The sequence below is a fragment of the Astyanax mexicanus genome, chromosome 21, assembly GCF_023375975.1.
Source record: "Astyanax mexicanus isolate ESR-SI-001 chromosome 21, AstMex3_surface, whole genome shotgun sequence".
NCBI classification, from domain to species: Eukaryota; Metazoa; Chordata; class Actinopteri; order Characiformes; family Acestrorhamphidae; genus Astyanax; species Astyanax mexicanus.
The window spans coordinates 9268573-9294482 of NC_064428.1; the positions used below are offsets into that span (position 1 = coordinate 9268573).

At 43.1% G+C, this 25910-nt stretch overlaps 1 protein-coding gene across 1 annotated transcript in view; it reads left to right on the plus strand.

Moving 5' to 3' along the window:
• Window positions 1-4940: 4940 nt before the first annotated feature.
• The window catches only part of LOC125785908 (uncharacterized), a 65075-nt gene continuing 44105 nt past the window's right edge, over window positions 4941-25910 (plus strand). Inside the window, exon 1 of the mRNA XM_049470119.1 lies at window positions 4941-5003. The gene's annotated coding sequence lies outside the window, so the exon portion shown is untranslated. The remainder of the gene's footprint in view (window positions 5004-25910) is intronic.

Below are 25910 nucleotides of genomic sequence, written 5' to 3' on the forward strand. Positions count from 1 at the left end.
TCACACAGATGAGTAAATAATTCAATAAAATGTCATAAATGTAGCCATTAGATATCAAATCATAGTGTATAATAAATGAGAAACAAAAGAACAAACGTTATAATACTGGTATGAAAAGAATAAAGATTAATATAGCTAGTTTGATGACCGGCAGATGTTAATACCTACAGAAGCATTTCTGCTCGTCGCACCTCCGCCGGTGCCAAAGTACCAGCTGCAGGGTCTTCAGCTGGGAGCCATCCTTCACTGATGTTTCGCCCCTTTCATCTCCAGAACATCTCAGGATGGTGGGGCAGCGTACAGGGACGTCTCCCTGCCGCTCCCTGCAGCTGGATTTTGATGGTGAAGTTAACATGTGGCCTCCTGTTTTCCCCAACTCTTATTGTTTCTCCTCAACCAGAGCCAGAAACTTCCCTTTTCTGCTTCTTCTGAAAGATCCTTGATGACCCTCTTGGCCTTGGTTGATGTGAAGCCAATGTCTCTCAGAAAGCGATTTGTTGAGAGGCTCACAAAGCCTCGGCAGCCAACTTCGACTGGGTAAGTTGTTGCTCTCCAGCCTCTCTCTTGGCATTCTGCCACTAGGTCAGCATACCGTGACTTCTTCCTCTCATATGCCTCTGGAATGCCCTGTTCCCATGGCACGGTCAGTTCAACAGGACACGCTTTTCAATTGATGACCACACAACAATGTCAGGTCTCAATGTGGTAGTAGTGATGTTAGTGGGAAAGCGTAGCTGCTTACCGACATCTGCGGTCATTGACCAATCTTTGCCTGGGGTCAGGACTGATGTCCTGTCCTGTTGTGGGCAGCTTTGTATGGCATGTCCTGCTGGTATAAAGTTGACCACACGCTTCTGCTGGGATGTTGACTTCTCATTTACAAGGAGCCTTCTGGTTTCAATGTGTTCCGCCAGCTTCCTCAGCACCTGGTCATGCCTCCACCTATAGCGACCCTGGGCCAAGGCCACCCGGCAGCCAGCTAGGATGTGATGAAGATTTCCCACGGCTGTACTGCACAGGCTGCACCTTTCTTCAGTACCATACCACCGTGCCAGGTTTGCTGGACTAGGAAGGGTGTCATATGTGGCTCGGATGAGAAAACTCACCCTTGCCTGAGGCATCCTCCACAGGTCACTCCAACTTACAGATCTTGGTAAAATGCCCTCCCACTTTGTCCACTGGCCTTGCTGGCATTGGCCGATAGACTTGACCAAGAGCTTCTCTCCCTCCATCCTTGCCACCTCTGTGACTACCAGATTTTTCCTCTCCTTCACCGATGCTTTAGACCACAGCTTTAGTGACTCTCCCTAGCCCAGGCCCTGTCTTCCTTGTTGTGTTCTTCCCACAAGCTCTTGGTGCTGCAGTCTCGAGATGGCACTGTCCACACATACTTCTGCTTTCCATGCTCTACCTGTCTGGATTCTGGCACCAGCATTTCTGACATGGTGGTCACTTGACTGTCTGAGTTCCAGGACAAGCCTGGCCTTCTCAAGCCTGTAACCAGTAGTGATATTTCTCAGAGGCAGCTGCAGTGCATTTCTTCCAAATAGAGAGGCATAGGACAAGCATCGAGGTAGCCCAAGCCACTTTCGGATGTAACTATTCGCCTTGGCATCCAACTTCCTGACTACTGTTGTTGTTATTTCAGACATCTTTAGTGGCCACATCACACGATGGTAGAGTGTTGTCTGATAGCACCAGACTTTGTATTTTCCAGGAAGGTAGCTCTGGTCTATCTGCTTTAAGCCCTGTTTTAGTTGGTCTGTGACTGTCGTCACCATGTGTTTGTCTGAAAGATCCACTGAATATTCTCTGCCCAGGCTTCTAATCGATTGTTCTGCGAGCACCGGGATTCTTTCTCCTGCCACTTGGAAAGAAACTGAGGCCGTTTGTCTGCCCTTGCAGATCGACAGGCTGCGAGACTTAGTGGGTTTTATTTTCATCCTAGCCCAAGATAATAACTCTTCAAATCTCCTCAGGAGCCGTGATGACCTCAGGAGCCGTGGTGGCTAATAAGTGAGGATTTCTAAATAAGGGTCTAAATGTAATGAGATCAAAACGATCAAATGAAAACACTAAAATATGTAGATAATTAAGATATTTTAGGACCTACAAGTTCATCCTTTTCACCAAATAACTAGAAATGAATCTATACTAAGAAAAGAATTAAGGACAATAACCAAACTAGGCTTGACCAACCAAAACACCAATTACTGAAAGAAACACCCAAACTGCCTTACTCTGAGACGTCCACAAAGGGGCTCCCCATCGGTTCCATCCGCTGTTTAAACCTCTTGATCGCCTGATATCTAGCATCCCTAGCGGGTCCAATGTGAACCCATCCGCAGGGTAAAGATGGTGCTCTGTGGGCCAGCGGCACACCTGGTCGACACCCGCTTCTAGTCTCGGCACAGAGAAAGCCTCCCTGGAGCTGGCTTGACTGGAGTACCCTTTTTGGTGATCCGTCGGTTGATCTAGTTGGTTTACTGAATTAACTACCTTGGCGAGCAGAAGATCTCAGTAGATCATAAAATAGCTTAGTTATTTTAATCTAGAATAACTAATACCATATACTTGAAGATGATTAAATGAGTTATACTAAGAGTGCTAAACTATCAATAACCGGAGCTAAAAATACTAAACTAAGCTAACTGCTGTTACTCTCTGTCTATCCTTCCATCTCCTCTACTCAGGACCAGACCTGAAAATTAACCTGAGCCATTGGCTCACTAAACTGGACTTTTCCATCCACCTTCTCCAACTTCTCTCAACTCTTAACTGAACTGAACTGACTCACTCCTGGACTGTGAGTGTCTCTCTGGACCTGCTTTGGCCCTTGAAGCTCCCATTGGCTATGTGGCCCTTTTAGGGAAGAGCTACCTATGTGTCTGTGTTTTAATGGGTCTAAGAGCAATTTCAAACTTTGGCGGGAAGGAAAGTGCTGCTTAGACAAAGGCCATAAAACAAACCCCTCCCTGCTTTTGGCTAGTGACAGATTTCTTATATTACTAATAGACCAGGCCAAAAGAAAACTCAATTAAACAGTGGATCAAAATACAGTCTTCAGCATACCAGTTTGTGAGGATAAATTCAGGAAACTTACAATTGAATCACAATAAATGTAAATTATATGTTTTGCCCAAAAACAGTTTGTAACATTCAAGATAATCCTAGAAAATACAACAATGGATAGTACCTTGTCAAAAAGAGATCAAGAGTCATGTTATTATTATTATTTAACAGTTATTATTTAACAGCAAATCACTTAAAAGATAATATGACATGGATGAGACCACTGATAACTAAATACAGCTAAATTATCAAATACTAGTTAAACCTTGTGGATTTAGACTGGACTGTGTAGGAAAATTTAATCAGGACACATCTAAACACGTATACCAGAAGTGGCATGAGCCCTTTAAATCAGGGGTTTCAAACTCGCGGCCCGCACACTATTGAAATCAAATTTTAGTGTTAGTGCGGAGCGCCCGCAAGAAAGACGCACTCTCTCCCCGTCCACCAGCACAGCGCATCCCATTCATTTACATAGAGAGAGCCGCTGCACGAGCGCAGCCCCGCCCTCTGACAAAAACAGCTCAGCTGTGTGTGAGAGAGACACGCACATACACACACGAGCCTCTCACATACAGAACAGCTGCCTTTCAGCCACGGAGGAGAAGCTGAAAATGGATTTATAGAACTATAGATCACTGTGAGGTTGATTAAAAATCTTAAACTTATGATTGACTACACCTGTTGCATAATTTGAATTTTGAATTTGAATTAGAGCAACTGCCCTTCAAGATTCCTGTGCACGTCCCTGCTTATGTGTATATTTAAAGGTAAAAATACATAGCAAGCACAATAGAGCATGTTTCCAGTAAGAAGTTCATGTACTATGTTTGGAAAGCCTAAATCTCACAGTTTCAGGGTAAAGTTACGGTAGCAAGAGTTTATTATACTCTCTCTCTCTCTCTCTCTCTCTCTCTCTCTCTATATATATATATATATATATATATATATATATATATATATATATTTATTTATTTATTTATTTTTTAGGGGGGCCTTGGCGCTTTCAAGTTATAAACAGGTGGGCCGTTATGTAGAAAAGGTTGAGAACCCCTGCCATAGACCCAATGAGGCTTCATCTGCCCATCACTACCCGCAAGCATGAAACATCTGACCCATGAGGTTGTTTAAACTATAATGAACGATACTGAAAAAGAAAATAATAATAAAATGCTTCTCTGGCAAGCTTTTCTTTACAATCCACCCGTCTCTCTTTCGAGCTCAGTGTGACTCAAGTTTCCGCCCGTTCTTGTTTTTCCGCCTGTTCTTGGGCTCATTGTCTCCTTATAAGGGCGTTTTTTCCCAGCCCTGTCTCAATTCACTAGCCCACTAGTGAATTCAGACAGAGCCCAACAAGCCTTTTACCTTCCAAAGTGTGCCACTGTAAGTGAGCTGCTAAGGCATGGAATGATGCCATTCACCCCTATTCATTATTATTTATAGACTGGAATGGAAATAAGAAAAAAGTCACCGTCTGGTTCAATGTCCCAGTTAACATCAACACAATAAGTCCATTATTGTTGTTTTTTATAACAGCAATTATAATAAACTATACATTTATGATGCATGCATATTATTTTTTTAATAAAAATACAAATTAGTAAGCAATGTCTTAAAACAGCTAGAAAAAAAACACATTAAAAAGTTTTAGCAAAATGTATGACAAAATATTTTCAAGATTTCATTAAAACAAAGTGCTCTGCTTCTCTGCTACTAGATAGAACTTTACCAATAATATCTGCAGTACTGAAACAAACCCAGAACACATTCTGGAGTGGGTGTTCTCCTCTCTAGAGGTTTCCTGTTCTTCAGTTCTGCTGGAGTCTAAAGGGTTAATGAAAGAGAGGGAAACTGAAAGCTGCTGTTAACGGACACCATATCAGAAAGAGAGGAGAGCAGATTTCAGAGCTCAGCGCTTTATATTTCAGCCGGTAAGTTAAATATCTGTCTCTAATATGATTTCTATACAGTTTATATGGAGCTTACAGAAAAAAGAAGAAGCTCTGTGTGAATTTTCACACCGCCCTTTTTGTGTTAATGCAGAAAAAAATTAAATTATAAATATTAAATAATATAAAAAATCAATAGCACTTCAGCTGCATTACTCAGATCATTAAATATAACACCTGTGTATGATACAGATAGGTTTCAGAAAACAGGCACACCCTTTGGATTCTAGATACAAATCTGATTTGACTATTCATTTTATTTATTTAAATTTCAATTGTCATTCTGTAGTCCTCATATGCCTATATTTGAAGTTACGTGTCTAAGATGAACATCACTGGATCCTCTGAAATATGAGATTGTTTAAGAGTCTTAATGAGAATAATGCTAAATGTGAGCAAGTGCTACAGCTCACTGAACTGTTATCACAGCACAGCAGCACAGAAAAAGGAGGCTAGCAGTGGTATTAAACTGGCTGTCCTATAAGCTCTGGTTGTATCACAATCTGGATTATTATCTTTCTTCACAGATCATTAAAGTATTTAAAGAGGTGAATAACACGTTCAGTCTGGTGATGTTGAGCAGTGTGTAAAAGGCAGTTATGAAGAGAAAGTGAGAATCAGCTGCCCAGTGTTTCTCAGTCCTGGTTCTATAACAGTGTTCATCAGCAGGGTTTATTGCTTAACTACAGCACACTTGATCCAACTAATCAACTAACAAGTCCTCACTTAGGTAAGCACTTTTGCATTGTAAGTGTTTTGAGTCGGCTACAGCATCAGTAGACCTGTATCTGTCTCTCAACGTCAGAATAAAGCTCTGATTCTGATCTTCCTCTTGTTATCTCTGAATGATTGTGTTTTACATGTTATACTTACCGCGTTAAGCGTTTGCACGGTGGAGGCATGTTTTAGAGGTGGATGCACTGCTCCGCAGCAGCGCCAAACTTCTCTAACGCTGAAGAAACAATGGAATCCAAAGGGAGTCAGCAGACAGCAGCATGGCTTCCATGTGCAGCGTGCAAGCACCTTTACAGCAAGAAAACACTAAAACTAGCAGGACAGTGCTGCAACAGAACCACAGAGCTAACCTAGCTATGAAAGACCAAGTTACAGTGTTTAAAGTCTGGTTCTGGGCCAACACTGTGCTACTTGTTTTAGTGTACTACTTGTTTTAGTACACTTTCAGCTCGCCTCAGTAAAGACACTGTAAAATGCTGTAAAAATTTGACCGGAGTGTGAGGTCTCCAATTGTCCGCTGGCATTCTGTGCTGCTGTTTCTTAGCACTAATTTATCTGGTTTTCTAGTATTTTAACCTGTTTGTGTGTGTTGGGCCACATGCTCACTTGTGTGTTACAGAACACAGAAATACAGTGTTAATACACTGTGTTTAAACTAATGGGGTAAAGGGTGTCTGCATGGTGCTATTGTTATTCATCTCATGGTGGCTTTGCTGTTTCCTTAATATGGGTGAAAATTATTATTCTTATTATTCTTATTATTATTATTACTACCAATAAGAGGAGTCAGTCAATCCCAGTCATACACAGTAAATCCAATATCAAAGGTGAGGCAAAAAATTTACTTAAAAGGAGATAAAAATGAGGGGTCTCCAATACTGTAGATGTAAATTACACTATAAATTATATTTAAAGCTCCACTAGCTTTTGTTATTACTACTAAAATGTACTACATAAATAGTGGAAAATCCACCTGCATGTAAGCTATTTTTTCCATCAGAAAGTAAAAAGCACACAAAAATAATTACAACCATCATCAATTTGTCTCTTTTAGCATGAAATATTTACTTTATTGTAATCACGACTGAAACAAGACATTTCTTCTTTGTCTACAGCTGATAAAAGAGCGTGTTTACAGAGTAGCACTGTTAGCCCTCACCACCAAACAAGCACAGCATGAAATAATATTAATAAAAGAACACAGTATCAGTAAAAGCTTCTACAAGCCCCAGACTAAAATGTATATTTCAGTTTTTAGCAATTTACTGCAAGCTAAGCTCACAAACAGCCATATTTTACACTTAACATGATAAATTTACACATTTAACCCATCGCTATAGACTGAGTTCAGCTGATCTAGTGAATTGCCATACAGTTTATATAAAGCTACATTATTCTGTTCAGACTCCAGGAAGTATGGTTTATCGGGATTGTCTAGTCTCACCACACTCACTAAATTGGGTAGATACATGTGTGATGTTTGAAATACTTATTGCGAATATAAATAAACTGCATTACATATTATTTTATATGAACTTTGCTACTAAAATTACACTTTATTGAGGTTCTAGTGCACGGTATGAATGCTGGAATGATGCTTCCCATTCAGCCCTATTCATTATTATTTATAGACTGGAATGGAGATAAGTCAATGTGGTTCAATGTCTCAACACAAGAAGTTAATTATTATTGCTTTATATAACCCCAGATAGCCAGCGACTTTGGCCCGGACTCGTTTCTAAGTCGGCACTGCTGGTTTAGAGTCGTAAGCAGAAAAATACTTCTGGCCCACAGCTGGCCCAGTGTCACTTTCTGACTGTTCTACATCAGTGTCACTGAGCAGTTATTTTGGTCCTGAAGCACCTGACCTGTTGATTCTCTGAACACAGGCAAACGACCCTGTACCAGCACTGCACTAACAAAGTGGAAAACTGACTGTTCCCCACTGTTAGCACTTTTCTACCAAAGCTGACTTGTATATTTTCTTTTTATTTACAGTTACAGATGACTCCTGTCAGTAAGAGTACTTACTCCCGCGGTCATGCCGGAACAATCAGCATCCCTAGACCCCAAAACCAACCGTCGCGCACCCCCCAAACCTGACAAAAAACCTGGTCCCCACAAGGGTGACCCCTTAAAGGTTGTTGCACTGAAAAAATTCCATTGGGAAAAACTAGATAAAATATATGCAAATTAAGACAAATATATGTATATTAAGCAAAAAAAAAATCTGCCAATGGGGTAAGCAAAATGTTCTTAGTAAGATTTCTTAAAAAAAAGCAATGGCAAAGTCTCAAAATGAGTGAAGTAACACCTAAATCAAGCAAAATAGTTACTGTTTTTGGACACAATAATCAGAATATCTTGATTGCTGCTTGATTGTGCTTATTTTGAGTTCAAATTACTTAAAATAAGATACAAATTCTAAGTAAGAATGATTAAGATAATTATCCCTAAAATAAGCAAAATAATCTAACACTTACACAATGCTTAGTAAGACAAAAAGTCTTATCAGAGAAGAAAATAAGATTTATTGCCTTAAATTTAGACAATTTCACTTGCTAAGATTTAGTTTTTTTTTTGCAGTGTGGGGATAGTCCTACTAGGTGCCTCACGAATTTTCCGCTCTGGCCCAAAAATGACATTTCTGACCAAGACTGTGTGTGTTAACTGCTGTGCTCCACAGCGCTTCGATAGTTTGCTGCTGGTATTGCAGTGGAGGGCCCCCCGATACCGCTTAACACACTTTGCAAGTCTAATGTATGCAAATCGGGTCCGGAAGGAACACTGCGCTTGCGCGTCTCGGTAACAGTTGAAGCGGCTCACAAACGAAGGATAATTTTAGCCCTTCTTCTTTTTGAACACGCTGAACCAACAAAGGTGAGTACAACATTCACTTCTTATACATCTGTTACCTGTTTTAACAGTGTAAAAGACGATTAGGATGGTTAGTTAGGTGGGTTAACCTTCAAATATGAAACGACTGGTACGCTATTTAGTGTTAGCTAGCGGGGCTAACTAGCTAACTAGATATCTAATGTTCTGATAAAGAGTTTTTTCTTCCCCTCTATTGGTAAATACTGCAGCGGTGCCACAGTGAAGCAGTTTATTTGTGTTTTAAGCTGAGTAGGTGGTCGCCAAGTCTGAATATGATGGGGGCAGGGAAGTGTGTGAGTGTAACGCTGCTGTGGGGACACTACTGAGTGGTTAGTTCAGCAGCTTGTAGGTAAAAGCTGCGGCGCCACGGGTCGAGAGAGACCCTCCACCTGGGGGCAGTTGGCTCACGGGCTGTCGGTGTAGTGCGGGGCTCGCAGGCGGTCGGTGCAGGGCTTGCAGGCGGTCAGTGCGGGGCTCGCGGGCAGTCGGTGCGCTGCGCGGCTTGCGGGCAGTCGGTGCGCTGCGCGGCTTGCGGGCAGTCAGTGCGGGGCTCACGGCTTTGTCTACAGCTGATAAAACAGCGTGTTTACAGAGTAGCACTGTTAGCCCTCAACACCAAACAAGCACAGCATGAAATAATATTAATAAAAGAACACAGTATCAGTAAAAGCTTCTACAAGCCCCAGACTAAAATGTATATTTCAGTTTTTAGCAATTTACTGCAAGCTAAGCTCACAAACAGCCATATTTTACACTTAACATGATAAATTTACACATTTAACCCATCGCTATAGACTGAGTTCAGCTGATCTAGTGAATTGCCATACCGTTTATATAAAGCTACATTATTCTGTTCAGACTCCAGGAAGTATGGTTTATCGGGATTGTCTAGTCTCACCACACTCACTAAATTGGGTAGATACATGTGTGATGTTTGAAATACTTATTGCGAATATAAATAAACTGCATTACATATTTTATATGAACTTTGCTACTAAAATTACACTTTATTAAGGTTCTAGTGCACGGTATGAATGCTGGAATGATGCTTCCCATTCAGCCCTATTCATTATTATTTATAGACTGGAATGGAGATAAGTCAATGTGGTTCAATGTCTCAACACAAGAAGTTAATTATTATTGCTTTATATAACCCCAGATAGCCAGCGACTTTGGCCCGGACTGGTTTCTAAGTCGGCACTACTGGTTTAGAGTCGTAAGCAGAAAAATAGTCAGTGTCACTTTCTGACTGTTCTACATCAGTGTCACTGAGCAGTCGTTTTGGTGCTGGTGAACGACTGTGGCACCTGACCTGTTGATTTTCTGAACACAGGCAAACGACCCTGTACCAGCACTGCACTAACAAAGTGGAAAACTGACTGTTCCCCACTGTTAGCCCTTTTCTACCAAAGGTGACTTGTATATTTTCTTTTTATTTACAGTTACAGATGACTCCTGTCAGTAAGAGTACTTACTCCCGCGGTTATGCTTCTCCTCTCACACACACACACACACACACTGCTACAGCACTACTCCACACAGAAAACTTGGTCCCCACAAGTGTGACCCCTTAAAGGTTGTTGCACTGCAAAAATTCCATTGGCAAAAACTAGATAAAATATATGCAAATCAAGACAAATATATGTATATTAAGCAAAAAAAATCTGCCAATGGGGTAAGCAAAATGTTCTTAGTAAGATTTCTTAAAAAAAGAATGAGTGAAGTAACACCTTAATCAAGCAAAAAAGTTACTGTTTTTGGACACAATAATCAGAATATCTTGATTGCTGCTTGATTGTGCTTATTTTGAGTACAAAATTACTTAACATAAGATACAAATTCTAAGTAAGAATGATTAAGATAATTATCCCTAAAATAAGCAAAATAATCTAACACTTACACAATGCTTAGTAAGACAAAAAGTCTTATCAAAGAAGAAAATAAGATTTATTGCCTTAAATTTAGACAGTTTCACTTGCTAAGATTTGTTTTTTTTTGCAGTGTGGGGATAGTCCTACTAGGTGCCTCACGAATTTTCCGCTCTGGCCCAAAAATGACATTTCTGACCAAGACTGTGTGTGTTAACTGCTGTGCTCCACAGCGCTTCGATAGTTTGCTGCTGGTATTGCAGGGGAGGGCCTCCAATAACGCTTAAAACCCTTTGCAAGTCTAATATATGCAAATCGGGTCTGGAAGGAACACTGCGCTTGCGCGCATAGGCGTAGGAACCGGGGGGGATGGGTGGGACATGTAGAAACAGGTGGATTTGTCCCCCACAAAAATGATACCTCAGATCAGGGGCGTCTCCAGGAACGACTCGTTTCACTCAGCTCAGCTGTGCTATTAACGAGGAGAGACACCACTGAGCGCGGTGTGGGAAATCTCAAGTTCCGCCTTTCAGTAGAAACAGCCAATCAGCTTGCTGGTTTTGCTGCGCGCGGAGGTGAGTGGGGAAGACCCACCCCCCTCCCCGGGCAGGATTTTATTTTTTTTATTTTTTTTCGAGATTTACCATCGGGGTGCAGCGAGCTGACGTTAAAACAGATCTGGATATAAAGCGATTTTCCTAGAAGAAAGGGAACGGATCTAAACATGTAAACTGTGAGAAGTTGGTTAAAAAGACTCATCTGAATCAAAACACACAGATAAAACCCATTTAATAAAATACAGCTTGTGATAGTCTTTGTGACTTGTAGACTAGGATTGCAGGATTACTGTAAACTATAATGAAGGAAAATTATTTTAGCTAGCTTAACTAGTTAGCTAGAAGCTGGATGTTGTGAAGAATTGTTAGCATGTGCCAGAGATTTCTTTAGCTGACACTCTAAGATTCTTCTTCACCTCATTGATCATTCTGCGCTGTGCTCTTGCAGTCATCTTTACAGGATGACCACACCGAGAGAGTAACAACAGTGCTGAACTTTCTCAATTTGTAGACTGTCTTACCGTGGACACATGAACATCAAAGCTTTTGGAGATACTTTTGTAACCCTTTCCAGCTTCATGCAAGCCAACAATTTTTGAACATGGGATTATTGAAAGCTCTTTGTGCGAGGCAGGATTCCCATCAAGCAATACTTCTTAACTCAAAACTGATGTGTGTTTTTATAGGGCAGGGCAGCTTTAACCAACACATCCAATCTCATCACATTGATTTGACTCCAGGTTGGCTGGCTTCAATTAGCTCTTAGAGAAGTCATTAGTCATTAGTTCACCTACATTTTTCCCCTCACTGTGAATGTTAACATGTGTTCAATAAAACCATGCAAATATATATTTTTTGTGTGGTATAAGTTTAAGCAGACTGTGTTTGTCTATTATTGTGACTTAAATGAAGATCAAAACACATTTAATTACCAATTTATGCAGAAATTCAAGTAATCCCAAAAGGGTTCACATACATTTTCTTGCAACAGTATATTGGTGAATTACTGTTACTTAGCATTTGTCTTTAATATGTTTTGCTTTTATTTAGGCAAATAGTGATCACTGAGGAAATGGAAAGTGGGGGAAGCAAGTGAGATCAAGGCTGTGGAAAGACACTTGAAACATTTCATAACCTGAGGCCATGTTCCTGGTAAGGTAACCTGTATAAACAGCCTGAAGCTGAGTATAGTGCACTTAAAAACAGACTCACAAAGCATTAATTTTAATGGTTACAATCGTATTGTGTCTTCTAAGAGAGAGGTAAGTCAAACAGTGTAAATGTTTTTGTTTTGTTTCAAAATGGCCTACTACCTCTGTTAAGCTCAAAAGATTTAAGTGTCATGTTCTGCCCTCGCAATTTTATAGTGTCTCATTAGAGAGGTAAGCCAGAACCAATTTTTATAGATTTTGTTATTACTATTTTTTTTACTATGTCATATCAGTTTTTTGTACTCAACTATACCTGGCAGTAGGGTTGGCCGGTATGACGGTATTTCTGTATACCACAGTATTTAAATATGGTGACGGTATATTAACCACGTTTTCTCAAAATGATGAGATTTATCAGTTTATCCTGCTGCGTGGGGTGTATGAGTTACTTACAGGTAAAGTTACAACTGCTTCTCAATTTTTTGAGATGAGTTTATTCCTCATCTCCTGTATCTCTACAAAACAGGTTTTTTTTTTATCTCCCTCACGCTCATATTCTAATCCCATACAGAATTCTGCAGTTTCCTCAGGGTTTTCTGTCGTTATTTCTTGGCTAGCTCTAGCACTGTAAAAATACGTAATTCCGTGGACCACGGGGCGCTGTGCGCCGTAGTGCGTTGCCGAAATCTGACCACCATGAAATCTGGCACCCCTTCGCAAGCCAAAACGGCACAAGACCACCCGCTGTTAAACTGCTGTTAATTTATTTTTCCACTGAAAGAGCGCTTAAAAATAAATTAACAAACACAAAAATGAGGGTATTCAATCTGTAATTTCAGTTCGTTTTAGTTTTTTCTTTTAGTGACCGTTTTTATTAGTTTCAGTTAAGGATAACTTTCAGTTCTCGTTATTTTGTTCGTTTTCGTTAACAATAATATTTGGTTACTTAACTATATGGTGATTCTCATGCCATAGCTTTATATAAAATAAAAATAGTATTAATGTCACGAATACCCAGGCAGGGAGACGAGGAGGCGGACACAGGTGCAGGTAAGGGCGATTTAAATAAATAATTTATTAAATAAATAACAAAGAAACAAGGAAATGAGGAACAAGTAAACGTGTAACAAAGAAACACAAATAACCAATAACAAACGAGCGATGATAATAAATAACAAACAGGGAATATATATATAAGGGAAATAAACTAGAAAATAAACCAGGAAATAAACTATAAATGTGAAAACAAGAAATAAACGAGAAACTAAACAGAGCTAATAACATAAACAAACAAACTAGAGAATATAATAATAAACAGGGAATATATATACAATGGAAATAAACAGGAAACTAGAAATAAGGACTATAAACAAGAGAACAAGGGACTAAGGCTATGAGAAACTAGAAAAACACTGAGATAAGCAATGGAACACAGAGAGAGACAAACGACAGGAGTTGGTGCAAAGACCGACGAAGACAAAGTGGCACAGAGGACTATTTATAAGAACATGAAACACACTAGAATAGGAAACACCTGGGGCAAAGGGGCGGAGCTACAAATTGACACAGGTGGAAAAGTACTGACAGGAGACACAGGGGAGCACAGGTCACGTGGGGAAGACACACAGAGACACGAGACAGGGCTAAGACCTGACAGAAGCCTCCCCCTAAACGCGCAGCTCCCGAGGCACGTAAAAATGAACCCCGGGGGCTGGCGGCAGGGAGAGGCCGGGGAAAACAGGAGTCGAGACCGGGGACTGAAACGGAGACAGGACAGAGGACAGAGACTGGACAGGAGACGGAGACAGAACGGGAGACTGGACGGGGAACTGGACAGGAGACGGAGACTGGACGGAGAACTGGACAGGAGACGGAGACTGGATGGGGAACTGGACAGGAGACGGAGACTGGATGGGGAACTGGACAGGAGACGGAGACTGGATGGGGAACTGGACAGGAGACGGAGACTGGACGGGAAACTGGACAGGAGACGGAGACTGGACAGGAGATGGAGACTGGACGGGACTAGACATGGGAACAGGGACAAGGACATTAACAGGGACAGAAACTAACACTGTAACTGGGACGGGAACAGAGACAGAGACAGACATGGGTACAGGGACATAGACAGTGACAGGGACCAAAACGGGGAGAGACACAGGGACCAGAAACACGGGAGGGTGCCCAGGACTGGCAAAAGTCTGTGGGGAAGTCCAAGGAGCCAGCCTGGGCACAGGTCTGGGGTTAAAGTCCGGGGACCTCGGTGCCTGCCTGGGTATGTGGGACCTGGAGCCAAACACTGTCCTGGGAGCAGAAACTGGTGGGGTGGCGACTCGGGCAGCGGGAGCTGGTGCTGGTGGGGTGGCAACTCGGGCAGCGGGAGCTGGTGCTGGCGGCGCGGCGACTCGGGCAGCGGGAGCTGGTGCTGGTGGCGCGGCGACTCGGGCAGCGGGAGCTGGTGCTGGCGGCGCGGCGACTCGGGCAGCGGGAGCTGGTGCTGGCGGCGCGGCGACTCGGGCAGCGGGAGCTGGTGCTGGCGGCGCGGCGACTCGGGCAGCGGGAGCTGGTGCTGGCGGCGCGGCGACTCGGGCAGCGGGAGCTGGTGCTGGCGGCGCGGCGACTCTGGCAGCGGGAGCTGGTGCTGGCGGCGCGGCGACTCTGGCAGCGGGAGCTGGTGCTGAGGCTTGAACAGCTGGAGCAGACACAGAGGCTTGAACAGCTAGAGCAGACACAGAGGCTTGAACAGCTGGAGCAGACACAGAGGCTTGAACAGCTGGAGCAGACACAGAGGCTTGAACAGCTGGAGCAGACACGGAGGCTTGAACAGCTGGAGCAGACACGGAGGCTTGAACAGCGGGTGCTGACACGGAGGCTTGAACAGCTTCAGCAGAGACGGAGGCTTGAACAGCTTCAGCAGAGACGGAGGCTTGAACAGCTTCAGCAGAGACGGAGACTTGAGCAGCTTCAGCAGACACAGAGACTTGAGCAGCTTCAGCAGACACGGAGGCTGGAGCAGCTTCTGCAGACACGGAGACTTGAGCAGCTTCTGCAGACACGGAGACTTGAGCAGCTTCTGCAGACACGGAGACTTGAGCAGCTTCTGCAGACACAGAGACTTGAGCAGCTTCAGCAGACACGGCAGGAGTCCGGGGGCGTGGCTCAGCAGCTGAGAGGTTTTCGGAGCTGGGCGCGTAGAGATCCAGCGCTGCTGCTGTGAGTCCTGTAGCCGCGGGTGAAACAAAAACCCGGACTGGATCTGCAGCCTCGCCGGTAAAGTCCATAGCAAGCAGCGCGGGGCCGCCGGTAGAGACCGGCGCGGGAAAAGTCTCTAAAATGGTCCCGGAGCACGGCTGGGTTGCCGCGGAGATAGTCCCAGAGAGCGGCTGGATCGCAGCGGCGGAATCCAGCTCTGCAGCCGCCATGAAAGCCAGCTCCTCAGCCTGAGGTGCTGGCGCTGCAGCTGTGGGGCTCAAAGCTGCGGTTGCCGCAAAAACCCAGACCAGATTTTTACTCTCTCCGGCTGAGTCAAGCGCTGGGAAAGTCTCTGCTCACGGCTGGCTCGCCGGGTTGGAGGGCGGCGTCTCGGCAGCGAGAGTCACGGAGCGTGGCTCGGCCGCGGGCTTCACGGAGTGCGGCGGCTTGGCCGCGAGAGTCACGGAGCGCGGCTCGGCCGCGGGCTTCACGGAGCGCGGTGGCTTGGCCGCGAGAGTCACGGGAGTAGGGATGGCCTTAGGAGCTGTGCGGCCGAGAGCCGGGTAGAGCACCGCCCCTGGGGGGAACGGCAATGGAGTGCGGGCTGGTGCAGGGTAGAGCTCCTCTTCGTCCTCGGAGCTGCTGGGAGCGCACCCGAGAAAGTCCCACGGATCCCGCTCCTTGAGCCTCGGGTACACGGAGGCACCGAGGCTAACCGCACCAACCCTTAGCGCCCCCCCAAGAAAATCCTCCCCGGAAAAGGGCTCCTTTTCCGTCTGGCGGGACCCCTTAGAACGCTTACCCCGAGGCCTGCGGCGTCCATGAGGCCTCGAGGTTTCCTGCGCCGGGATCCCGCCTGGAGTACGGCGAATCGCCATCCTGGTGCCAGTCCAGGCAGAACCTGCTGTGTCCATGTTTGGTCGGTCTTTCTGTCACGAATACCCAGGCAGGGAGACGAGGAGGCGGACACAGGTGCAGGTAAGGGCGATTTAAATAAATAATTTATTAAATAAATAACAAAGAAACAAGGAAACGAGGAACAAGTAAACGTGTAACAAAGAAACACAAATAACCAATAACAAACGAGCGATGATAATAAATAACAAACAGGGAATATATATATATATATAAGGGAAATAAACTAGAAAATAAACCAGGAAATAAACTATAAATGTGAAAACAAGAAATAAACGAGAAACTAAACAGAGCTAATAACATAAACAAACAAACTAGAGAATATAATAATAAACAGGGAATATATATACAATGGAAATAAACAGGAAACTAGAAATAAGGACTATAAACAAGAGAACAAGGGACTAAGGCTATGAGAAACTAGAAAAACACTGAGATAAGCAATGGAACACAGAGAGAGACAAACGACAGGAGTTGGTGCAAAGACCGACGAAGACAAAGTGGCACAGAGGACTATTTATAAGAACATGAAACACACTAGAATAGGAAACACCTGGGGCAAAGGGGCGGAGCTACAAATTGACACAGGTGGAAAAGTACTGACAGGAGACACAGGGGAGCACAGGTCACGTGGGGAAGACACACAGAGACACGAGACAGGGCTAAGACCTGACAATTAAAAACAGATCACACTACATCACAGACTATTTCCTGGAGCCTGGACCCGGCCTGAGGAAAGTGATAGGAAATCCCGGGTTGGGTCCGGGCAGAGAAATAAAAGTCAAAGTATCCTGCTATTTAAAAGAATGGAAAATTAATAACAATAATAATATAGTGCTGCATACTCGAGTTTAGATTGTCTGCCTGAACGTGAAGACTGACTGAATTCTCACCGCTTTCCTGGCGCGCTGTCGGGTTCGGCTGAAGAAAATGGTCTGTGACGTGACGTAGAACTATGTTCAATGTAACAAATCACACTGTGATTTTTGTGCTGATCTAAAAGTTACAGCTCACCTACGTGTTTAAAGCTCTTCAGGTGGATTAATGGGTGCGCGGCTTCTTCTACTGCCTACCGGCTGCATGAAGTGCGGTCTCTCTCTCAGGGCAAATCATTCAAACGTGCGGATGAGTTTTCCACACCCGATTAAAAAGTCTGTCTGGCTTAAAATAGTTAGAGACGGCTATTAAATGAATAAATCAACATTAATTGAAAAGACCAGTGAGATGTTCTGTATGCTAAATAACAAAGAAGGCAGCAACAAGCTAATAAGCTAACAATTACATTTAATAAAAACAGAAAATAGATATGACATAGGAAAATAACCAACTAAACTAAGCTCAAAGTGCTAAAAGAAATGTACTCGTGTAACGAATTCTAAAAGTACGAAACAAAATAATGGACCCACATGTACAAAAAGTGATATAAAGAAAACAGAATATAAAGCTTTACCAGCGCTATGAGATGCAACACCTATAGAACAGAAAGCAGTCAGACGGTTCTAGTGAAATATGTGTATATATATATATATATATATATATATATATATATATATATATATATATATATATATATATATATATATATATATATAATCTGACGACGGTATGACGGTATGGGAAACTTCAATACCGCCTAACCCTAGTTACAGGCATCAAATTCAAAATTAGTGAATATTTGCAACACTAAATTTCTTGTTTTTGTAGTGTATTCAATTGAATATGAGTTAAAAAGGATTTGCAAATTGTATTCTGTTTCTGTTTTCTTTTTTTCCCTTTTTTTTTTACAATATGTAAACTTTATAAATTAAACATACATTTAATATAAATCTTTGTTTATGTCTTTCTTTGAGCTTCCAGACAAACAGTTTTTCTCTCATTAACACTAATTGAGTAAACAGAATACTCTATTTAAACCAATGGTGAGTTCCTTATTAGTGTTTCCTATAATTATATCTAATAATCATATTAATGTTCTGATGTAAGTGGTTATTTACATTAATTGTATGCACAAATAGCTTGTAGCAGGAATAACATTGTAGGTTCCTGAACCTCATAGTTCTTTGAAAACAAATTCACTAACAGTAAAACACAAAGTATCTTCAGTTACAAGCAGTTTGCTTACTCTGGACTAGAGGTCTGTGCGGGACTGCTCCCGCAAATAACAATTAATTTCTGTACCGCGCCGCAAGATATTCTGTTGGGTCCCGCGGGAGTGCCGCGGGAGTGCAGACCTCTACTCTGGACTATTCAGCCCAGTGTCGGGCACTGGACCAAGTTCGGTGGCCAGATCTCAGCCAGCTTTGAGTAGTCAGAAACCGAATAAGGCCCAGTCCTGGTCCTACGTTCAAAAAGACACTGGGCCGGGTTCGGTGGCCGGATCTCAGCCAGCTTTCAGGAGTCAGAAACCGAATAAGGCCCAGTCCTGGTCCTACATTCAAAAATACACTGGGCCGGGTTCGGTGGCCGGATCTCAGCCAGCTTTCAGGAGTCAGAAACCGAATAAGGCCCAGTCCTGGTCCTATGTTCAAAAATACACTAGGCCGAGTCCAGTGGCCGGTTCTGGGCCACCTTTGAGGATAGTCAGAAACCAGCTAAGGCCCAACTCTGGGCCAGCACTCGGTGGCTATCTGGGACAGCAATAATAATAAACTATATATTTATCATGAATACATATTATGCTTAATAAAAATACAAATTAGTAAGCATTGTCTTAAAAGAGCTAGAAAAAAATACATTGAAAAGTTTTAGCAAAATGTATAGCAAAATATTTTCAAGATTTCATTAAAACAAAGTGCTCTGTTTCTCTGTTACTACATAGAAATTTACCAATAAATATCTGCAGTACTGAAACAAACCCAGAACACATTCTGGAGTGGGTGTTCTCTCCTCTAGAGGTTTCCTGGTTCTTCAGTTCTGCTGGAGTCTGACGGGGTTAATGAAAGAGGGTGAAACTGAAAGCTAACGCATTTCAGAAAGAGAGCAGAGTGGATTTCAGAGCTCAGCGCTTTACTTTTCACCCGGTAAGTTAAAGATCTGTCTCTAATATGATTTCTATACCGTTTATATGGAGCTTACCGAAAAAAAAAGAAGAACCTCAGTGTGTGTTCAGAAATCAAACAGCCTATTAAACAGAGGCGATTAAACAGAGCTTCAGTTATTGTTCCGGATCAGAGTGATGCAGAAAGAAATGAAATCAGTACTGTAAAATACTTCTGATCCGCTGGGACCACAGACAGCGCTTTTACACCAAAAGAAGTCTGGTTCTTGAACTAGTTCCGTTCGGACTTATAACCGCGGTGCTTTTCAGCGAACCGGATAAGAGTCTGACTTCAGACTCACTTATTAATATGCCATACCATATGTCTGTTAAAGAGCATAATATTGTTGTGTCTACGGATCTTTATGGGTCTATTCGCGTGGGTGTTAGGAAGCCACGACAAGACAACTTGGATGCAGTTAGCTTGTGAGTTTACTGAGAAATTCTGTGCAATACAGGTAAGCAGGACAGCCAGCACTCACCAACACTTAGCGACAGTACTCTTATAACTCTCACTTGTTACTGGGACTCTACAGCTGCTGTTGTAGGTGCTCTTTCTCGAGCACAGAACAGGATCGTAGTCTTCGTCCATGCGGTGAGCAGCGAGCAACCTAACTTCTGATTATGTAACAGTTTTTTTACATCCCCCTAGCTCTACCAATCACTTGCTTGTAAACTGAACACATTACTAACATAGGGGGGGGGGGGACAAAAGGGGGAGCTAAACCCCGCTGCACTACACCACCCCCCCTCTAACAGTGCTGCATCCCTGCAGTACATCACTGGAACTTATTAACAAACAAAAGGCTACTTGATGAACTTAAACATACCCTCAATATTTTAAAACATTTAAGACTTAACTAACACATTACAGTCCATATTCTCTTCTAACTATTGTATCTTGCAGGCTTATGAACCTCCCGCCCTCTTAGTGTCTTCACTGCCTTATGTTCCTGTTCAGACATTTGCCCTGGTCCATGGCAGTCTGAACTGTTTCCTCTTGTCCTGTGATTTTTCTTTCATTTAGACCTCCTGGTTTTCTCCTTTGTTTTTGTTTTTCAGGTTGTGTCACCTGCTGTTCTTGCTCCACAGAATTAATGCCCATATCAGGGTCATGGCTTGCAAATTGTTTCTCATTTTGAAGCTGCGGGCAGAGCTCTGTGGGAACTGCACTGCTTTGTAGAACTTGGTTTCTTTGGCGTTGAATCCATGCTGGTATCACCTCACTGTCATATGGCTTAAGGCGATCATGATGCATATCCTTCTGTGTCGCATTCCTTGGACCTCATAAAGTACAGGGCCATAACATGCAGAGATCACACATGGACCTTTCCAAGGAGCCTGCAGTTTTGGGCTCTGGCCCACTTGTTTGGCGGTGTCCCTCACATAGACAAGGTCTCCTACATTGAAAACCCTCTCTTTTGCCCTCAAGTCATACACCTTCTTTTGTCGTTGTTGTGCCACTTTAAGATGCTCTATGGAAATACTGTGAGCCTCTTTCATCCCCTCTTGCAGGCTGTGGAGGAAGTCTGGGATTTCCATGGCACCATAATTGGACTCTGCAACACTGGACCAGATATCCTGAAGCTGATATACTTCCCTTCCCAACATTAGCCTGTTTGGTATGAATTTAGTTGTTGCATGTGGGGAGCTACGAGTCTACGAGCTGCAGTCAAAAGTGGTAAATGTTCATCCCATTTTTTTTTATTTCTGTCCACGTAGTATCTGATCATTTGGAGTAGCGTACGGTTAAACTGTTCAACCTGTCCATTGGATGCAGGGTGATAGGGGGTTGTCCTTGTTTTAGAAATCTGAAGGAGTTTGCACACTTTGCTGAAGAGGGAACTTTCAAAATGTATTCCTTGATCGGTGTGAAGCTCTAATGGGGCACCAAAACGAGCGATGAACTCATAAACCAGTTTCTTGGCAGTTGTTTCCGCTCCTTGGTCTGGGACTGCAAAAGCTTCCCCCCATCGGGTAAACTGGTCAATTATAATGAGTATGTACTTGTTCCCAGAGCTGGACACTAGAAATGGGCCCAAGATGTCCAGATGCAGACGATCCAAAGGTGCTCCAGCTTGGTATGTTTGCAGTTTGGCACGTTTAGCAGGGCCTGCTGCCTTGCGCTCATTACTGTGTTGGCATCTCTGTACAAACAAATAGACATCGCCCCCCATTCCATACCAGTGGAAACTCTGACGAAGCCGCTCCAGTGTCTTTCCCTCCCCTAAGTGCCCAGACTGTGGAGGATTGTGGCAAGCTTGCAAAATTTCTTTCTGTAGTAAGGCCAGAACCAGCAGCAGGACAGAGGGATTTGGTTCCCCTGGTTTTTCCCAACAATAGTATAGCACTCCCATTTGTGGCCAACACAACCAGTATTTCCGCACTGCCGGGCTTTCAAGTGATACATTCTCCTTAGTATGAGGGGGGCCGAGTTCTTTCCATTGGTGAAGAACAGACAGGACTGGGTCAGATATCTGCTCCTGTATCAACTATTCATTGGTAAGAGGACACAGCCAGTTTGGGAATGGAGCTTTTAGTGGAGTTTCTCTCTGACCCACTGCTTGGCTCTCACTAATTATCTCTTCTGCATTCTTTGTGCCAAGGTTAACGTTCCTTATTGCCAAAGGAACAACATTGTCAACATCCTCTTCAAACCTTTCCCTCAAATTCTGGAGCCTTTGACGGTGCTTACAGCCACCACAGGGTAAATCAGTCAACTCTTTCCCTGCTTGGTAGTAATTACAATCATTCCAGCTTGCACCATATCGCCTTGTCATTGCATCCGCATTAGAGTGCTGTTTGCCTGCCCTGTGCTCAATGTCAAAAACATACTGGCTTAGTTCCTCTAGGTAACGCGCCAGCTGTCCCTCAGGATGTTTAAATCAAAACAACCAGGTGAGGCTGTTGTGGTCTGTCCGCAACACAAATAGTTGGTCCAGAAGGTAGTGGCGGAACTGCTGAGTGTAGCAGACAATTGCCAGTAATTCCCCTCTAGTCACACAGTACCTCTTCTGTGTTGGTGTGAGCTGTGTACTAGCATATGTGATCACTCTCTCCTCCCCCCACTGGAGTTTTGATAGCACTGCTCCAATGCTGTGGTTAGAGGCATCCGTGTCAACAATGTATTGTCCTTCTGCTCTGGGGTATGCCAGGACAGGGGCTGACACAAGTTTCCCCTTAAGCTGATTGAATGCGTGCTGTTGTTCCGGCCCCCAGGAGAATATGGTACCTTTCTTCAAGAGACCAGTCAAAGGGCTACCAAGTTCTGCAAAGGCTGGCACAAATTAGCGATAATAATTGCATAACCCAAGGAAAGCCTGGAGTTCCTGGACAGAACAAGGAGGTTGCCAGTCTCGTACATCCTTTATAAGGCTAGGGTTAGGTCTGATACCTTCACCACTGACTATGTGGCCAAGGAAGAGAACCTGTTCCTTGAGAAGATGACATTTTGATGGCTTCAATTTTATCCCACAATCACTCAGCCGCTGAAAGACAACTTTGAGGTGATCTAAGCTTTCCTCAATTCCTCTTCCAAGAATAATGATGTCATCTAGATAGATTAGTAGTGTTTCCCATTGGAGTCCGCGTAACACTAGCTCCATGGCTCCACGTGCTTGGAGCGTTGCAGAGTCCAAACGGCATGCGTGTGTATTCATAAAGGCCATAGCAGGTAATGAATGCTGTTTTCTCTCTGTCTTTTTCATCAACAGTGATCTGCCATTACCCAGATTGGAGGTCAAGAGTTGAAAAGACACTTGGTCCTTCTAGGACATCAAGACACTCTATCTTAGGGAGCGGGAACGCATCCTTTGTTGTGACGCTGTTCAGTCGCCGGTAGTCGACACACCACCTCACACCGCCATCCTTCTTACAAACTACGACAACCGGGGAGGCCCGTTCTGAGGAAGAGGGTACAACAACGCCTGTCTCCAGCATAGCTTGAAGATGTTGCTCCTCTTCACTTTGAAACCCAAGGGGTGTTCTTCTCACAGGCTGTCGAACTGGTCTAGCCGTGCCAGTGTTGATTTTATGAGTAACAACCGACAGGAAACCTAAATCAGTGTCCCTTTTTGCAAAGAGGGTCTGATATTTCATCAGGAGCATAATAAGTCTCTGTTGTTGAAGCTCATTTAGAGTTCAGGCAGGTCTGTTGCAAATTGTATTCTTCTTACTTCTGGCTGTTGTGGGTCCATGCTGCAAACTTGTTCCTCTACTCCAACTGGATACATTTCCACCAGCAGACCAAGGCAAGCTCCTTTGGGTAGGGCAGCCTTATTCCTTGAGAGGTTGTACAGCCTTACTGGAACTCGCTTTTCCATGGTTGCTGCAATACTGCCTGAAGCAATGGCTTCGGAGATGCAGAGGGGTTCTAGAACTGCACAGATACCTGGTCTGGGATCATCAACATCTCCCATACTACACACTCACATTCAGGAGGCAGTGTTGTGTCTTTTTCTAGGAGCACTCGGGCTATATGGTAATCTGGTCCATCTCCTCCAACTATCTTGGCAGGTAACAATTCTTATAATAATAATAATAATAATAATAATAATAATAATAATAATAATAATAAGTTCAACTTATATAGCGCCTTTCCCAAACCCAAGGACACTTTACAAACACATACAAAAAAAAAAAAAAAAATTCTGGGAGTAACAAGTGGAAAAAAGGAATGTCTTTAACAGAGATTTAAAAGAAGTTAAAGTTGAGCAGTTGCGAAGAGGGGAAGGAAGAGAGTTCCAAAGTTTAGGGGCAGCAGCACTGAAAGATCTACCACCCATAGTAGAACGTTTGGTTGAGGGGACAGTAAGAAGACCGGAGTTAGCAGAGCGAAGACAGCGAGAAGGACAATACAGTGAAATGAGTTCAGACAGATATGGAGGAGACAGACCATGGAGAGCTTTGAAGGTGAGGAGAAGGATTTTATATTTAATCCTAAACTCAACAGGAAGCCAGTGCAGCTGCTGGAGAACTGGAGTAATATGTACTGTACGCTTGGTGGAAGTAAGAAACCTAGCTGCAGAATTCTGAATGTATTGGAGGCGATTTATCAGTTTAGCTGGCAGACCATATAACAATGAATTGCAGTAATCAATGCGTGAACAAATTAGAGCATTTACTAACATTTTAGCATCACCGTCACTAAGTATGGGACGTAGCCAAGCAATATTGCGTAAATGATAAAATGCAGCTTTCATGACCAGTTTAATATGAGAGTCGAAGGTGAGACTAGAATCCAGGAGACAGCCAAGGTTCTTAACAGAGCAGGCTGGCTTGATATCAACACCCTCAATATTCACTGAGAAATTTGAAGCACAGGAAAGTGATGTTTTTGTTCCAATCAGCAAAACTTCCGTTTTGTCTGCATTCAATTTAAGAAAGTTATGCTGCAACCAGCCATTTAACTCTGCAATGCATGCACTAAGTGTCTGAGCGGAGGCAGAAAGGGTAGAAGTGCTGATGTAAATTTGAATGTCATCAGCATAGAAGTGAAACTTTAGACCATGTTTGCAGATAATCTGACCAATCGGAGAAATATAAATGATAAAAAGCAAAGGTCCAAGGACCGATCACTGAGGGACACCACAATCAACCAGGGCCAATGAAGATTTATGTGATCCAATAGTAACATACTGATGTCTCTCAGAGAGGTATGAGATAAACCATTGGAGGACAAGGCCAGAAACACCAATAGATGAAAGTCTAGATATAAGTAAATTATGACTGTCCGTATCAAAGGCAGCTGTTAAATCCAACAGAACCAGGATGTTGAAAGTTCCGGCATCTAAGGATAGTAGTAGGTCATTCAAAACTTTAACCAAAGCAGACTCTGTACTGTGTAATGTGCGAAAACCAGACTGAAAAGGTTCATAAAGATCATTTGAAAATAGAAAATTATGCAGCTGAGTGGCTACAACTCTTTCCATAATTTTGGAGAGGAAGGGAAGATTAGAGACTGGACGGTAATTAGCTAAACATAATGGGTCTAGCCCAGGTTTCTTCAGTATAGGGGTAACACCAGCAGTTTTTAGTGACTGTGGAAACAGTGCCTAATGAAAAACACAAATTTATTAAGTGAGTTATAAATGGAGAAATATCAGAGACAGCAGTTTTTAGAATAGTTGTGGGAGCTGGGTCTAGGTGTGATGTACAGGAGGATGATTTAGATATGATCTCAGTAACAGTGGAAGAATCCACAGGGGTAAAGACAAAGAGACATTTGTCTGGTGGGAGCGAGACAGTCTCAGGAAAGGAAGAACAAGATGATCTCGGAAACTGTGAATAGATTGTACTGACTTTGTCCTGAAAATAAGCCAAAAATGATTGACACTGGGCTGAAGAGCTCAAGGTGGATAAAGAAGGAGGTAAGAGAAGTTTATTTATGATATGAAAAAGAGTTTTAGGCCTATGACTACCAGAGTTCATAAGTTTTGAGTAGAAAACTGAGCGGGCAGCATTTAATGCAACCTTATAACTGGAAACCTGTTCAGTAAAAAGGGATAAATGAACAGAGAGACCCGTTTTCCTATATAATCGCTCTAAACGTCTAATTT